General features: G+C 42.6%; 1 long non-coding RNA gene across 2 annotated transcripts in view; it reads right to left on the bottom strand.

Annotated features, from left to right (window-relative positions):
* Positions 1-16,945, bottom strand: part of LOC106824690 (uncharacterized) — a 190,290-nt gene that overhangs the window by 100,277 nt on the left and 73,068 nt on the right. The window contains exon 6 of one of the 2 annotated variants that reach the window (XR_006533445.2): positions 42-2,449. The exons of the other annotated variant lie outside the window; for it this stretch is intronic. This is a non-coding gene — a long non-coding RNA (uncharacterized lncRNA). Of the gene's footprint in view, positions 1-41; positions 2,450-16,945 lie in introns of those variants that run through there. 2 annotated transcript variants of the gene reach the window in all.

Here is a 16,945-nt window from a genome sequence, read left to right as displayed (position 1 = left end):
TTCTATGATTATAATTTATTACTAGCATTATTTATTTTGTTGCTCAAACTGTCCCAGATTGACTATTGGGAGCTTCGTCTAGTGGTCTCCTGTGTCCTTTAGACATATCCCCATCGTTTCATTTTTTCGTACTTCTTTATTTCTGGCATCACAAGACATTTCATGCTTGTTTCACACTTTTTCTGCCTCAGACTTAGAATCAGTCATTTCTCCAAGGAACCCTAGTAACTTTTACTGGAGAATGGTGTTCAGAAATCAAGACCTGAGCAACTAGGGCATTCATTGATACTGCATGTCATTGCTGCTAGGCTCTCTCTGCAGGTAGAGCTAGGAATTATATGTGTGAACACACAGGCATATAGACATATATCTATGTCTAGTTCTATATGTATCTACATATTAAAAACCATAAGTTTGGGGCTGGCTTGATGGCATAGTGGTTAAGATCGCATGCTCCACTTCAAGCCATGCTGAGATGGCATCCCACATACAAAATAGAGGAAAATTGGTACAGATGTTAGCTCAGGGCCAATATTCCTCAACGACAACAACAACAAAACAAAAAAAACCCCTAAGTTCATGTTGATAACCTCCTATTCTAATCCAACATCACAGACTTCATTCTAGCCTTCCCCCTTTCCTTATTTATAACTCCTTTCTTTGACTATGAGAAACTTGGCTCCCATTTTCTATAATATATTAACTCATTTGCTCAATCCTAGGATGCACATTAAGTTGTTTTGGACAGTCCACTCCTTTGACCATGCAACACCTACATACACCCATCTTCCTGTTCATGCATTTTTTAAAAGGTCCATCCATACCTACGTAAAATACTCTGTCCCCCTAAACAGACAACCAAGGTATCACCCAATTGCTGCACCTAATTCCATGTTCATGACTTCTGGGTGATATGCAACCTTCTTTCAGTCTGCATGTAGCTCTTCATGGTTGGGTAAACTATGGCTACAACAAATTTACCAGTCACCAACACATCCAATATGCGGTAGTAGAGAAAGAACAGGGTAACTGCAATGAGAGAAATCTCAATTATAAAAGAGGAGATTTGCGGAAACACACACATGAACACAGACACACACTAGATAACAATACATACAAGACATAATCCCCCTCAGGTGGGTACGTGACTTGGGGATGAGAACATGACTTAAACAGTCTAATCAGTGTGAATCCCAGGACTCTGTCTTGGAATGCTGGTACTGAAGCTTTTTTTTTTCTTCTCCTTAGCAGCATGGTCTGACGATGGTCTGACAGCAGAGGAGTGGCTTAGTCAGTCAATCTGGCAGCCTCTGGTTTTCTTCTCTCAGGGCCTTTTCTTTGTTCGTTGACATATCTGGAGAAGTTTCTCCTTCCAGAGGCTGCATAATTTTAGCATCCCCTTTTCTGTGTGTGTGACTTCAAAGAATCTGAGCCTGCCATAGTAGCTGAGCAATCCTCGACTGGTTGTCCAGGACTGGGATTTCTTTGGCAATATTGCTCCTTTATAAACTTAGTTGTCAGTTATCATCAAGGTATTTGACCAGTCACATCCACAGGCTAGGAACCATAGACAGAGAGCCTGTCTGTGGTCACTGGATTCGAGTCTAGGAATTTCTGTTATCTAACAACAGGCCTCTGTTGTATTATCACCCCCTAAGGCCTTAGCGTAGTGGCTGCTACTTTTATCTTGGCTTCTGCTTCTGCACAGTTTCTGACAATAACTTCCAGTGGAATAATTTGTTCCCTGCCCACAGCTGTACTTGTTTGCTTTGTCAATTCGGGACTGTTTAGTAGGAAGTATTCGGGAATGGCCTAAGGGGTTAGGCTTATCTTTTGCCCCAGTCTTACCTCCTGTCTTTACTTGTGTGAACCTTAACTTGGAGTAAAGGTGTTCGCAATACTGTTAGAGTTCAGTCGTTTTGATTGCAGTCCATACCTGGAGAGGGACACTTTAAGCAAGACCATATTTTCTTCCTTCTCTGCCTTCAGATGGGTCACTTCATCTTAAGATCGTCTCTTTCTTGTAGGATCTTACCGTAATCCAAAATTCTGGATTTTTCCTGCCATTTCCCTGTTGTGCTTTGTAGGCACAGGCCTGAGTCCCAACAGCCAGTGCTCTTCACATCATCATCCCTGCTCAGACAGGTCTACATCTTAGAGTTTGTGTTTTACTGCACCCCACTCCTGGAACCAAATTCTGTATCGGTTATGAATTGTTTGGTGCAAGAAACAGAAGAGCTGATTCAAATCAGCTTAGCCAATAAAGGGACTTATTAGCTTTTAGAACTTGAAGTTCAGAGATAAGGCAAGCCTCAGAGTCAGCTTACTTCTAAGTGGAATCCACTCATCTGCACCCTTCTCTTCATGTCGGCTTCATTTGTAAGCTCTTTTCATCCTAGTAGCAAAATGGCTCCAACAGTTCCTGTCTTTACATCTTCATTCTCTGATTCTGAGAGAAAGGGCAGAAAAAATAACTTTGATACCAGGATTGCATGCCCAAGTCCCAAGGTTAACCCTGATTGGTCTGTTTAGGTTACATAGCTACCTGAAACCAATGGGGAGTTGATTATGGAGGTGATGTGTGGCAACAGTAGACATACAATTGAAAACACACCATTAGAAAGGGGAAAGTGGATTCTGGGTAGGCAACTGATGATTAATTCATTACTAGGCCCTTTATTTTTTTACGCGTGTTTGAGGAATTTTGTTGTTGAGCTAACATCTGTGCTAACCTTCCTCTATTTCATGTGGGTTGCCACCACAACATTGCCTGACAAGCAGTGTTAGGTCCATGCCAGGGATCCGAACCTGTGCACCCTGGGCCGCTGAAGTAGAGTGCAGGAACTTAACCACTATGCCCTTGGGCCAGCCCCAACCGGGCCTTCTAAAAGAAACATGTTACCTGGGCTTTAAAAAATAACTTCACAGTATCTTTTTTAAAAAATAGCATTAATCCCATCTGAGCTTGTTTTTATGTCTCTCTTTGAAACATCTAAGGCTCCATGAGAACAGGGACCTTATTTATTTTGTTCATTTCATTTGTAATACAACACCAGGCATTCAATAAATATTTGCTGAATGAATGAATGAATGCATTGTGTTTATCCTGCATCTCTGAGATCTTTCAACATAATGTCCCAAACCTCCAGGGCATGAATTACTTCATTAGAAATGCTTGGGCTTAAGGCTTCACAGCTGGTAAGTAGATGGCCAAAACCCGAACTCAGTATTGCTGACTCCACTTATCGTGTATTTCCAACTCTTCTGAGCATCTCTACCTCAGAGTTTTAGCACAGCTGTGTTCAGAATACATGCAGGAAATACATAAAATACGCTGACAGCTAGTGTCCAAATAATAATTTGGCCATGAATTCATATTTGCTTTTCTGATCTGGGGCTATCAACATACTCAAGTATAGCTAATAATACATGAAAGAATGGGTTCGATCTGTTGCTATCCTTGTTTCTCACTTTTCTATGGCAATAATATAGGGCACATTATAATTTTGCTTATTGCATGTTGCCTCTGTTGAAGAGAAACCCTTTTTTTCTGATAGCTTTAGTAGAGAGATCTGATCAACAGAAAACAGAACTAACATTTACTGATTATCTACCATGAGCCGGATACTTCATTCATTCCTTCACTTACATCTTTTCATTTGTATCCATTCATTGAATATTTACTGAGTACTCTCCATGTGGCAGGCATCATGCTAGGGGTTAGGGACACAGCATTTAGCACAGGCTGAGAGACATTGTAGTGCATTGATTAAGATGATGAACACTGGAGACAGAAATCCGAGTTCAAACTCTGGCTTTGCTGTACCTTGTGAGATCCAGGCATACTTGGTTAACTGATCTGCGTCTTATTTGCTTCATTGCATGAAATTGTTCTTTATCTCACATATAGTTGTTTTGTGAGGCTTAAGTGAGATAGTATAAATATTGCACTTACTGTGTCTAGTAAAGTACAGTGCTTGACACATAGTAGTTGCTCAATTAAATGTTATTTTTATTACCAGATGGTCCCTATCCTCAAGTTGCTTACAATGAGTAGAGAAAACAGGCATAAATGTTTACACTTAATTTTCCCCCAAATGCTCTGATATAAATGGTATTTCTCCCATTTTACATCAAGGAAATTGAGAATTTCAATAGTTTGTTCAAGTCCTTAATTAGTGAGTAAATGAGGCAGAACTCAAAATTCAAAGATATCTGAGTCTGAAGCCCATGTTCTCTCCAACTATGTGGATAATAAACTGAGACAGTGGTTCTAGTCCAGATTTTAGACCAGTGGTTCTCAGCCCTCAGGAGCTTTTACAAAGCACCAAATGCCAGGACCTGTTCCAATTCAATTAAATCAGCATATCAGGATCAAGGCTGTCTAGGCATTGAGTATTTTCTAAATCTCCCCAGGAGATTCCCCCGGCAGCCAGAGTTGAGAACCACTCAACTCTCTCAAGACTCTTCCAGCCTTAACAGTCTGATCCTTCTGTACATGGAAGCGCTTGTCAGAATGAGATCAGCGCCGGACATTCCAGGACTTTCCTCCACTGGGGCTCCTGGTAAGCACTGTGTACGTTAGAGGAAAGACCAAGGCAGGTGGTGCTCCCTTTGCCCAAGCCCATGGCCATGGGTTGCAGGACACAGTAGAGCATCCATCCGGCATACCCTGCAGCTGCATGAGTGCTGGTGGAGGAGCGTGGTGAGAATCTAATCTCCCTCCTCAATGTTGGGTAGACCGATCGACAGCATCCTTCACACACGTAGGAAGGAGCAGCCTGTGAATTGTCCCAAACAAATGCAGCTGTTTTTGTTTCTGGAGAGGATGCCAATAACATTTTGCTCTTTGCTGTTCTCAAGAACAAAAATGTGTGCACACCCTTAAGAACAAACACATAGGGATAGTCATAGTAACCAATATATTATATAGACACTTATTTAAGTTAACTAAGAAATAACGCGTATTTGGGCCTATATTCTACCACAGACTATATGCTGAGATATTCAACAAATGGAAGAAGACTAGTCATCAGCCACTGGATGCCTTCTGGAATCTTTCAGTTACTCAGAGTCGAAGCTTCTGCAGCTCGCTAAACTGGCGTCGTTTCAGGAACTCATCCCAGAGTCTGGTCCACGTAACCCTAGCCTGCCCACTCTCTGTCTTGCTCCTCATAGCAATTCTGAGAGATACATGGTCAGGTATCACTATCTTTATTTTACAGAGCTGGAAACCGAGGCTTAGAAAGGTTAAGTAACTTGTTCAAGGGCTGGAAAAACGCACAGCCTACATTCAAGCACACACCTCTGGAGTCAAAATTCCCAAGTTATGCACTTGAGTTAGTTATTCAATTGTGCTACTCAGGCACACCATAGACTAGAAACCAACCAACCATGTGAAAGCAGCGACACCCCAGTAAAGATGCGGGTATTGGATTCTGATTATCTGTTACTATGTTATGGTTTTTACTGCAACACTCCCTCTCTGGGATCCAAGAAGAATACATACAAGGCCAGCAGGTAGGACCCAGACTCTGGTTGGGTCAGATCTTACCCCTTCCATGTTTCCCTCACCCCAGCCTCAAGTAGCGGGCAATGCTGAGCCCTCATGTATCCAGACTCCAACTCAGGCCCACTACCCCAAAAACATGCAGTTAGAGGTTGAATAAGAAAACTACCACCCATGAAAGACAGCTGAGAAAGACCAATCATAGCTAGGGATGTGTGTGAGCACTCTCTAGACCAGCACTGTCGAATAGAAACGTAATATGAGCCACATAATTTTAAATGTTTTAGTAGCCACCTTAAAAAGAGTAAAAACAAACAGGTGAAACTAATTTTAATATACTTTATTGAACCTAATATATTCAAAATATTTCAACATGGAGTCTATATAAAAATTAGTAATTCTTTGGTACTAAGTCTTCAAAATGTGGTGTGCACTTTACACTTACAGCGTATTCAGTTCAAACTAGCCACATTTCACTTGCCCAGTAGCCACACGTGGCTAGTGGCTACTGTACTGGACAGCAAAGGTCTACAGCATCTCAACATAATTATTAGACTGATGTACTTACTATATAAATGAGTTTGCTGATGCTTTCTCATTATTGGGGGTTTAATTTGCAGCAAACTAGATTCCGATTTAACATGAAGGATAGGGTTTCAGTTGGTAAGGCAGTAGAGTTTTCACAGAGTGCTATTATTGCCAGATACTGTGTTTGGCTCTGGGAGCACAGGAGTGAGCAAAAACAGAGCCTTGGGACCTTTTGAGTGAAGATATGTAAGAAAAGGATAACTATCTACCCATCTGAAATTCTGGGAGTACAGTTCTAATCAGAAGCTCATAGGGATGCAGGGAGAAAGAATGAATTATGGAGAAGATCTGGAGTTAAAAATGAACAAGTATTTGAGCTCCTATTGTGAGGCCCACAACTCCTGTGGGCTGTGGATGATATGAAAAATGTATAAGATAGAATTTTAAGCATCTAGAAGACTAACATATAAAAGAGTGGTCTCAGTTCTGATTCCCCCAATGCTTCCCACCAAGACAAGGATTTGAGTTTAAGTCATTTATTCTGGAGGCGATCTCAGGAAACACGATAAGGGATTGGGGAAGCGAGACAGGGAAGGAGGCAAGCCAATATAGGGTGCATAAATGAATGGGTTACTGCTATGGACAACTGGGACTCCATCCCACTGGAGATCTGAGAGACTGAGACACACCTCAGAATCCACTCACCGAGGGGCGTGGGAGCTGGGGTATTTATCCTCCAACCCCAGCCCTCATTGATTAAGGGTCTCTTCTAGGGCATTAGCTCCTGGCATTTCCAGCCTGTTGTGCACTTGAGCTGGGCTCACTCCTGCTGCCAGAGAACACCCTCAGGAAAAGAAGGAACAGGAAGCTCTGGGTGCGTGTGGGAACCATCTCTGGCAATCTGGAGAAGGCCAAGAAGATAGGACTTGGGCTCCAACAGTGTCTGCAACAATGATTGACATTCTGAAGTGTGTACTGTGGTACCAGACACTCTTCTAATCACTTTCCACGTGTTAACACACTTAATCCTCACAACTCTCTAAATAGGTACCTATTACTATCCCCATTTTAAAAGAGAGGGAAAATGTGCATAGAGAGGTTATGTAATTTTCTCAAGGTCATACAATTAGGAAGAGACAGAGCCAGGCTCTGAGTTTGGTGTCTTAATCACTGTGCTCTTAGTTACCAAATACTAAGGATTCTGTTAAAAACCAAACCTACCTTTCAGAGAAAGTTTTCCCAGTCATGCTTTACAAACACCGTATCTTACATTTCAACAGGAAACTTGCATTTTGAGGTCTCAATCTTACACTCCAGAGAATCTAGACAGCTCTTAACACCAAAATCTCAGCAGAGTAAGTGGAAGACAGAAGTTCTTCAAGTCCAGACCTAGACTAGATCAGGTAATCAAAGACAGAGTTACACCGTGTTACAGAAATGAAAGGAGTATTTTTATGTCAAGTACCAAGGCCACATGTCTCCAAAAGTGGTCAAAAAACCGTGGTGTGCAGACAGCTCTCTCTGGAATCCCTGCTCAGATAACTGAAAGACTGAGGGCCTGCACCCTCATGAAACAGACTCGTTCTTAGCCCGCCCACTGACCCCTTGCCTTCTCTGTTGGATCTCTCTTCCTCACACCTTGATAGTATCTCAGGGAGGCCTCTTATCTTTTCCAGTCAGTCAGGGATCAAGGACATCTCATTTTCAGGCATTAAAAAGTCCAGCTCAGCTAATCCAAAACTTCAATCTCTGGTATATTTCAAAGCTCCCCTTCCGCCTCGCCCCATTGCAGGCCTGACCCAGGCTCAAACACTCGCATTAGGGAAGGGAGGAGGGTACTGACTGGTTCCTTGTTTGCCCTGTAATACCCTCTCCCCGATTTACTCTGCTGCTTCTGCCTCCTCCAGAACTAAGGCAAGGAGAGAGAGGAGAGTGAAGGGGCACAAAGCCTTACTTCAGCAGCACCAGAGCAATATAGCCACGGCCCTCTACACGGCAAATCTTGGCTTTTTCCTTCATCCGTCACTTTTGTTGGTTCTTTGGAGACCTCCTTGCTGGGGACAGCTCCCTGAAGAGAGTAATATCCCTTGGCTGACCACTCAAGATCCCCTTAGCTCTAACATGACAGTTGCCCTATCAGCCTCTGCTGGGTTGTCTAGTCCCTGTTGGCACACCCCTTGGGCAGGGGGCCCTCTTAAGGCAACCAGAGCCTGGCTTTCATCCGAGGTGTCCTCCCTGACCACGGATGACAGGATGTCGCTCACTCTTGCCCATCACAGATGGAGGTATGATTTGCTATCCCCTTAACCCTCTCTCTTTGTCCGACCACTGGGGGCAATTGCATTGATCATTCCCCTTTGGACCTTTGCAGGCTCTGGAGAACACGTGGCAAACTCTTCCAAGAACTCTCTCTGAATCCCTGGCAGCTTTGTGTCTCTGCAGTTATGCAAGCAATTGATTTAGGGGTGAGTGAGAAAGACTTATTCTCCTCTCCTGGCCACCACCCCCGTATCCCCTTCCCTCTTCCTGCTCCTGTCACACACTTGATTTGAGGAGGGAAGGAAACATTCTGTGCACAGAGAATCCTCTCGCTAACCTTGAACATTGCCCTTTTTATGTATAGGTGAAGGTGGGTGATGCGCTGTGGGTTACAAAACTGGTTCCAACCTCTTAGCAAGTCCCGCTGACAGTCTAGCTTTGGAGTCTCATGACCCTCGGCTTTGGAGTCTGAGCCAATAGGACTATGCTATGTCGTATCCTGCTACAGAAGTAAGAGAGCCAGCCACATCTCTGGGCTGGCTTAAATGCAGTTCTGCTTAGTCACACTGAGAGCAATCCAATTATCTCAAAACGTCTTCCAACACTCAGTTTTAATATTCATAAACTTAAGCTTTGTTGTTTTATTCAAACCTTAGGACAACTTTAAAATTGTTTGAAAAGCGGGGAAAATACCTTTCTTTCTTTCAGGCATATGGAAAAATAAGCCAGGTATAACACAGCAAAGAGATTCAAGGACCCTTAGTTCCACTAACATGCCTATCATTTAACAATAAAGAAGCCTTAACAAGAGTGTGGTGGGGATATAAGCTTTCGAAAGCAGTCTTCCCACCTTCCACTAGTGCGTAGCTACAGAAGAAACTTGAATCAAGTTGAATTCCCAGACTAAATAATTTCCATTTCCACTCTTGGGGAGGGAGAGGGAGAGAAGGCTCATGAGAATATATGAATATATTATTAAATGCCTAGTGAAATTTCAAATTCAAATTATATGTATAATCAGAGAGCAGGCGATAGATTTATATTTCTTTGAATTTGAAGTTAAAATATATATATATATATGCATATATATATATATACACAGACACACACACGACTATAAAATCTCCTCTATTTGAGTAGGTTGATCTATAAGCTGTTCTTTCCTTGTCATTTTTTTCCCTTCTTACAGAGAATCTGTGTGAATCATCATTGCCATAAAACTATGTGACTGAACACCACTAATTATATGACTTTTAACTGGAAGAGAACAATGGCTTTAGGTCTCCATGGCCTGATGGAGCTGTCTTACTCAGCCATAGACTGTCTGTCCATGTCCAGCCAAGAGTCGTGCTTTGCTGGTCAGAGGGTCTGACTGTCTGTCTTCGTGGAAGACTCAGGCTCTGTAACCCATAAGACCCAGAGCGGCAGCCTGCTGCAGCTTTCTCAGAATCCCTGTCAATCCAGGTTCCTGCCTGGCCAAGGGGAGCCGCCCTTTCTCAGAGCTGGCAGTGCCCTGGCCTCCTGCACCTCCAAAGGCCCTTGGCCCTCCCAGATCCAGATTCCTTTGCCTGAGCCTGGATGGTGGCAGGATGCTCAGGCATGTAGGGACAAACTTTCTCCCCTTCCACTCTCACATGACATCAGCCCGCACAAAAGTGCCAAAGTACAGGAGATTGGCTTAACAACTGTGATTTAGTCTTTTCCCCCAAAATAAATGTGTCTTCAAATTACAACATGTCCCCTTACTAACATGGAACAGAGTATTTATGGAACAGCAGTTCAGCACCTTCCTTCCAACTGCTCTCACACGAGTTAGCTCCTTGGGGCCTGACACGCTCTGGGGAAGACTGCACTACATGAGGACCCCTCTTCAAAGCCATGGAAACGGATCCTCCCACTGGATGCGACCTGGCTCGAGTCACATTGCTAGTTACTTTCAGGAACAGGACCAAAAGCCAAGTTTCTTCCTCCTAAATGTCTGACTGCCTTAACTGAGGAGAGAAATGCTACATGGTGTTCTTTTAAGGAACAGTTTATTTTTTTCTGATTACAGAAGTAATTTGTTTTCATCAAAAAAGTTGGGAAAACACAAAGTGCTAGGAAGAAAGGAAAAATCACCCATATTCCCAGGCAGACATGATGACTGCTGTTAACATTTGGATGTGTAACCTCATATGTACATTTTTCTTTAAAAATGGTTTCATAGTATATTTAGTGTTTCTTGATGAAGTTTCTTTCATTATCTCCCCAATTATAAAGGTATACATGCTTATCACAGGAAAATCAGAAAGCATGGACAATCATAGAGAACACCAAAACCATCCCATAATCCCACCCACCAAGAGGCAAACATGACAGAGGAGTTTCACTGACTTTGACATTTAGAAAGCTCGAAAAGTTGCAACATGCCTCTAAGGCAAGGGTAAGATGTTTTAGGGAGAATTAAGGAACCGATACTCTGCAGCCTTATTTAGAATGTAGGCGAGTTTTTCTGGAATGAATGTCTCTTTATTTCAGCTTCCCTATTCAAAAATATAGGCAAGAGTTTCCAATTAACTTCACAAGAATACTTTCAGGATCAATAATATAACATTGGTTGGGCATTTTGAATGTTCTGAAAGGAACCTATAATCTCTAGGCCATGAACCACACTCATTCAGTTTGAGATTCCACTGCCAAGCCAGACCACACGGAATTGGGGCCACATGAAAATAGTAGAAGGTGGTTTGGCTGGAGATACACACTCCCGCTTTATCTGGGCTGGAGAATGGAAGGAGCTGACAAAGCAGAGGAGAATGTGGAAGCTCATCGTTCCTCTGTACAGGCAAAACCACCCCAGCCACGTTCATGCGCAGGTGCTAAAGGCTTTGGGAAACAGACAGCTCTCTTTTCTAGGGCATGTGTACTGCCTTTTCTTTGAAATTTTGTTTGTTTGTTTTTTGCTACGCCTCTAGTCAACATGGGGAACGGTCCACCATCTGACTTAATAACTACAGGCATACCTCGAAGATATTATGGGTTCAGTTCCAGACCATTCCAACAAAGTGAATATGGCAATAAAGTGAGTCACAGGAAGTTTTTGGTTTCCCAGTGCATATAAAAGTTATGTTTACACTATACGGTAGTCTATTAAGCGTGCAATAGCATTACGTCTAAAAAAAAAAACATACTTTAATTAAAAAGTGCTTTACTGCTAAAAAATGTTAACCATCATCTGAGCCTTCAGTGAGTCGTAATCCTTTTGCTGGTGGAGGGTCTTGCCTTGATGTTCATGGCTGCCGACTGATCAGGGTGGTGGCTGCTGAAGGTTGAGGTGGCTGCGGCAATTTTTCAAAATAAACCAACAACGAAGTTTGTGTATCGATTAACTCTTCCTTTCATGAATGGTTTCTCTGTAGCACGCGATGCTGTTTGACAGCATTTTACCCACAGTAGAATTTCTTTCAAAACTGGAGTCAAACCTCTCAAACCCTGCTGCTGCTTTATCAACTAAGTTTAAGTAATATTCTAAATGCTTTGTTGTCATTTCAACAGTCTTCACAGCATCTTCACCAGGAGGAGATTCCATCTCAAGAAACCACTTTCTTTGCCCATCCATAAGAAGCAACTCTTCATCCGTTAAAGTTTTACCGTGAGACTGCAGCAATTCAGTCATATCTTCAGGTTCCATTTCTAATTCTAGCTCTCTTGCTATTTCCATTGCATCTGCAGGTACTTCCTCCACTGAAGTCTTGAATCCCTCAAACTCATCCATGAGGGTTGGAATCAAGTTTTTCCAAACTGCTGTTAAGGTTGATATTTTGACTTTTTCCCATGAATCACGAATGTTCTTAATGGCATCTAGAATGGTGAATCCTTTCCAGAAAGGTTTTCAATTTACTTTGCACAGATCCATCAGAGGAATCACTATCTATGGCAGCTATAGCCTTAGAAAATGTATTTCTTAAATAATAAGACTTGGAAGTTGAATTTATCCCTTGATCTGTGGACTGCAGAATGGATATGTTAGCAAGCATGAGAACAACATTAACCTTGCTGTACATCTCCATCAGAGCTATTGGGTGATCAGGGGCATTGTCAATGAGCAGTAAAATTTTGAAAGGAATCTTTTTTTGAGCAGTAGGTCTCAACAGTGGGCTTAAAATATTCAGTAAACCATGTTGTAAACGATGTGCTGTCATCCAGGCTTTATTGTTCCATTTATACAGCACAGGCAGAATAGATTTAGCATAATTCATAAGGGTCCTAGAATTTTCAAAATCGCAAATGAGCAATGGCTTCAACTTAAAATCACCAGCTGGATTAGCCCCTAACAAGAGAGTCGGCCTGTCCTTCAAAGCTTTGAAGTCAGGCATTAACTTCTCCCCTCTGGCTATGAAAGTCCCAGATGGCATCTTCTTCCACTATAGGACTGTTTCATCTACATTGAAAATCTATTGTTTAGTGTAGCCGTCATCATGAATGATCTTAGCTGGGTCTTCTGGAGAACTTGCTGCGGCCTCTACATCAGCCCTTGCTGCTTCATCTTGCACTTTTATGTTATGGAGACGGCTTCTTTCCTTAAACCTCATGAACGAAGCTCTGCTGGCTTCAAACTTTTCTTCTGCAGCCTCGTGACCTCTCTCAGCCTTCATAGAATGAAAAGAGTTAGCGCCTTGCTCTGGATTAGCCTTTGGCTTAAGTGACTGTTGAGGCTGGTTTGATCCCCTATCCAAACATTAAAACTTTCTCCATATCAGCAATGAGGCTGTTTTAATTTCTTATCATTCGTGTGCTCACTGGATTAGCACATTTCATTTCCTTCAAGAACTTTTCCTTTGCACTCACAGCTTGGCTAACCATTTGGTGCAAGAGCTTTTGGCCTGTCTCAGCTTTCAGCATGCCTGCCTCACTAAGCTTAGTCATTTCTAGCTTTTAATTTAAAGTGAGAAATGTGCAACTCTTCCTTTCACTTGAACACTTAGAGGCCATTGTAGGGTTATTAATTAGCTTAATTTCAATATTTTTGTGTCTCAGGGAATAGAGAGGCCCAAGGAGAATGAGGGAGATGGGGTAACAGTCAGTCAATGTTGCGGTCAGAACACAGACAACTTTATCTATTAAGTTCACTGTTTTATATGGGTGTGGTTCATGGCACCAAAACAATTGCAACAGTAATATCAAAGATCACTGATCATGGATCACCATAACAAATATAATAATAATGACAAAGTTTGAAATTTTGGAAGGATTACCAAAATATGACACAGAGACACGAAGTGAGCAAATGCTGTTGGAAAAATGGCGCCAATAGACTTGCTCAATGCAACGTTGCCACAAACCTTCAGTTTGTAAAAAATGCAGTCTGTGAAGCACAATAAAATGAGATATGCTTGTATCTTAATGATGTGGCTGTACCTACATAGATTGAGTAGACATGATGGCTTCACCAGCCAAATGGCAGCACCAAGTTTGGAGGATGAAAGTATTCTGATGGTACAGAACATGAAGTCCCAATGGTAACTCACAAAACAAGTAGGTTTTTGGTCATAGTTGCAAAGAAGACCCTAGAAGTAAGCACTCAGGTATGTGCTACCTAGCTAGAATAAAACAAACTAATCAAATAGATAAAAACGTTAAGCGTACTCCCACTGTGTACCAACCCACTGTTATCTCGCGTTATCCTCACGCCCTGTGCTTCGCAAGGCCTGCTCCTCCTCCTACATGTCTAAAGTGTATATGGGAAATGGCACCACAGTCCACCCAGTTGTCCCTAAGCCAGATTCCTCAGCATCATTCTTGACTCCTCCCTCTTTCTTATTCCCTATATCTAATGCATTACCAAGCCCTGCTGATTCTACCTTTGAAATATGTCTCAAAGCCTCTACTTTGTTTCATCCCTACTTTTGCCAGCACAGTCCTGGCCGTAGTCATCTCTCCCACGGTCCACTGCTACCCACTTCTCATTGGGTTTCCATTTCCATTCTTGCTGTCCCTCTACCAGAGTGATCCTTGGGAAACACAGATCTGACAGTGTTACTCCTCCACCAAAAACCCTCCAATGGTTTCCCATATTCCAAAAATTGATGCATATTTTGACAAACACACACAGTCATGTAACCACCGTAGCATTCAAAATACAGAACAGTTCTTTTTTTGTGATTAAGAATAAAGCTGTTATAAAAACTGACATAGAGTTTTTTGTGTGAAAGTAATCTTTCATTTCACTTAGGTAAATACCCAGGAGTGGTATTTCTGGGTTGTATGGTAAGTTTATATTTAACTTTATAAGTAACTGTCAAGCTGTTTTCCAAAGTGGCTGTCCCATTTTGCATCCCTATGCTGGTAGGCTAAAGTCCAGACTCCATATTAGGTCTTCAGGGCCCTCCACATTGGCCTCCTGCCTGTCTCTCCATCCACAGCTCTCTCCATGACCCCATCCTTTCCACACTTCATCACCCAACCACACTCAACTTCTTTCACTGTTGTGAAAAGCTCTTACTAATCTCCAGGACTTCCCACACGCTGTGTCTTCTGCCCAAAATACTTATGCACTCCCCCTCTTTACCTGAACAACTTCTTTATCTGACCAACCCACTGGCTAAAACATCATCTCTGCCAGGAAGCTTTCCCAGAACTGAAATTATTTCCCCCCTGTATTTCTCTCATTCACTCATTCAACAAATATTTGATGAATAACCACCAAGGTTGTTCTGGACACTGGGAAGATGGCAGTGAGTGAAAGGAACCAAGGTCCAGACACTCATGGAGCTTACAGACAATGACCAATAACAACAACAACAAAACAAATATATACCAGAACTTCAGGCGGTAGCAACTACCATAAAAAATAATAAAGCAGAGCCATGGGCAAAACCAGAGAAGAACGTGGAGCTGCTATTTTAGATAGGACAGTGGAGGACACTCTCCGAGGTGTGAATGAAATAAGGGAGCAGCTCTGCTAATCCCCAAGGAAAGAGAAGTCCAGGCAGAGTGAACAAGGACAAAGATGTTAAGACACCAAAGAGGCTGGCATGAGGAGGCAGGTGAGTTCAGGAAGGAGCTTGGAGACCTGCAGTGGGAACACAGAAGGCTGGGGAAGAGTCGAGGAAGATGAGACCAGGTCACATGGTACTTTCATAGCACTCCCCACTCCGTCATGTTTATCACACTGCGTTGCTACTGCTTGCTAAGGTGTCTGTCTTTCCCTCCCAACTGTGTGCTCTTTGAGGCCCAGGATTGTTTTATTCTGCTCATTACTGATTGTAAGCACTTAGCGTAGTGTCTATGGCATGGTAGGTTCTTAATAAATCTTGGAATGAATGAATGAGTGGATGGAGTACCCCAACAACACAAAGTGTCTTGAATGAATAACAAATCCTTGAGAAGATGGCATGAGCTCATATTACCAGTAGAGAAAAGAAGGCTCAGATTGCTTCAGTGACTTTCCTAGAGGAAGAGGTGAGTAGCGTGGCTGAAATTCAGCTTCCTCCTCATCGCAGCTCCTCTCACAATATCTGCACTGTCTTTCCTGAACCAAGAAGCAACAGACTCTAATATCCAAACATCTTTCTGCCCATCCTCATTCTCTTTTGAGAATTCAAATTGAATTTGAAAGAACCTCTCTGTACCATCCCTTAGGCAGCAGTTGAAAAAAAGAAAAAAACAGCCCAGGAGTCCACAAATGCTTTTTATTTGACCCATAGAATGATTCCAAAACACTGGAAAACATCATCGTAAAAAATAAAAATTTCTGGCTAATTTTGAAAAATCAGAAGACGTGGTAATCCTGTCTGTAATCTCCATGGAAAAACCCACCGAACTGCATAATGACTGTCCCTTTATGTAAGGTGTGCCCTCTCCAATTTGCCACAGCCCTCAAGTCTCTTTGGTGCCTTGTACCTGGTCCCCTTCACTAGTTTAGGTTACTTGCCTGGAGGGCGATAAAATGTGGTTTACTGCCCCATAGCAAATGCTGTCAGGACCCATGGTTGAGGCGGTTGAAGACTGGGGTCAGTGCCCTTGGGTATTCCATTTCTCTTTCTAGCACATTTAGGTGGTTGAATTTGGAATGGAAGGACCATCCTGAGTAGCATAAATCAGGAAGTCAGGAAACAAGGGTGATGGCTCAAAGAGCTGCATGCGACAGAGGAGATTATAAGATGGATGCAAGGAAGGTGGCAGTGAAGGCTGCATCCCTCTGCCCAGCTCAGAGGGTCTGACCCATGTATAAGCCACATGGTTTGCAGTATCAGCTGGCAGATGCCCCCTTCTCCCTTGATTATTTAACTCAGCACTCTGGCCACCGTACACAGCCTAGATTACTGTTCTATTGAAGACACCAATGCATATCAGGCAGTACTGATTCGAGGTATATCTGGCCTCAGAGAGCTCTGAAAGACAGCAGGAAGAAATTTTCCAAGCCAGGTTATGCAATAAAGAGCCTACCACAAATCCCAGCACACGGTTGCTGAGCAAATACTTGTTGAAGATAACGAAACTTGTGCAAGTTACTTCTCCTCTTACTTCACCTATAAAGGGATGAGTTTCCACTTTACTAATCTTTAAGACCTCATAGAACTCTGAAACTCTGTAGTTCTATGGATTTCTAAGTAGTTACATGCAAAGTAGAAGTCAGCGATACATATAAGGGATCTCATCCACATCCTG

Source organism: Equus asinus, chromosome 10 (genome assembly GCF_041296235.1).
Source record: "Equus asinus isolate D_3611 breed Donkey chromosome 10, EquAss-T2T_v2, whole genome shotgun sequence".
Classification (NCBI taxonomy): Eukaryota; Metazoa; Chordata; class Mammalia; order Perissodactyla; family Equidae; genus Equus; species Equus asinus.
This window is presented reverse-complemented; position numbering and strand designations above follow the sequence as displayed.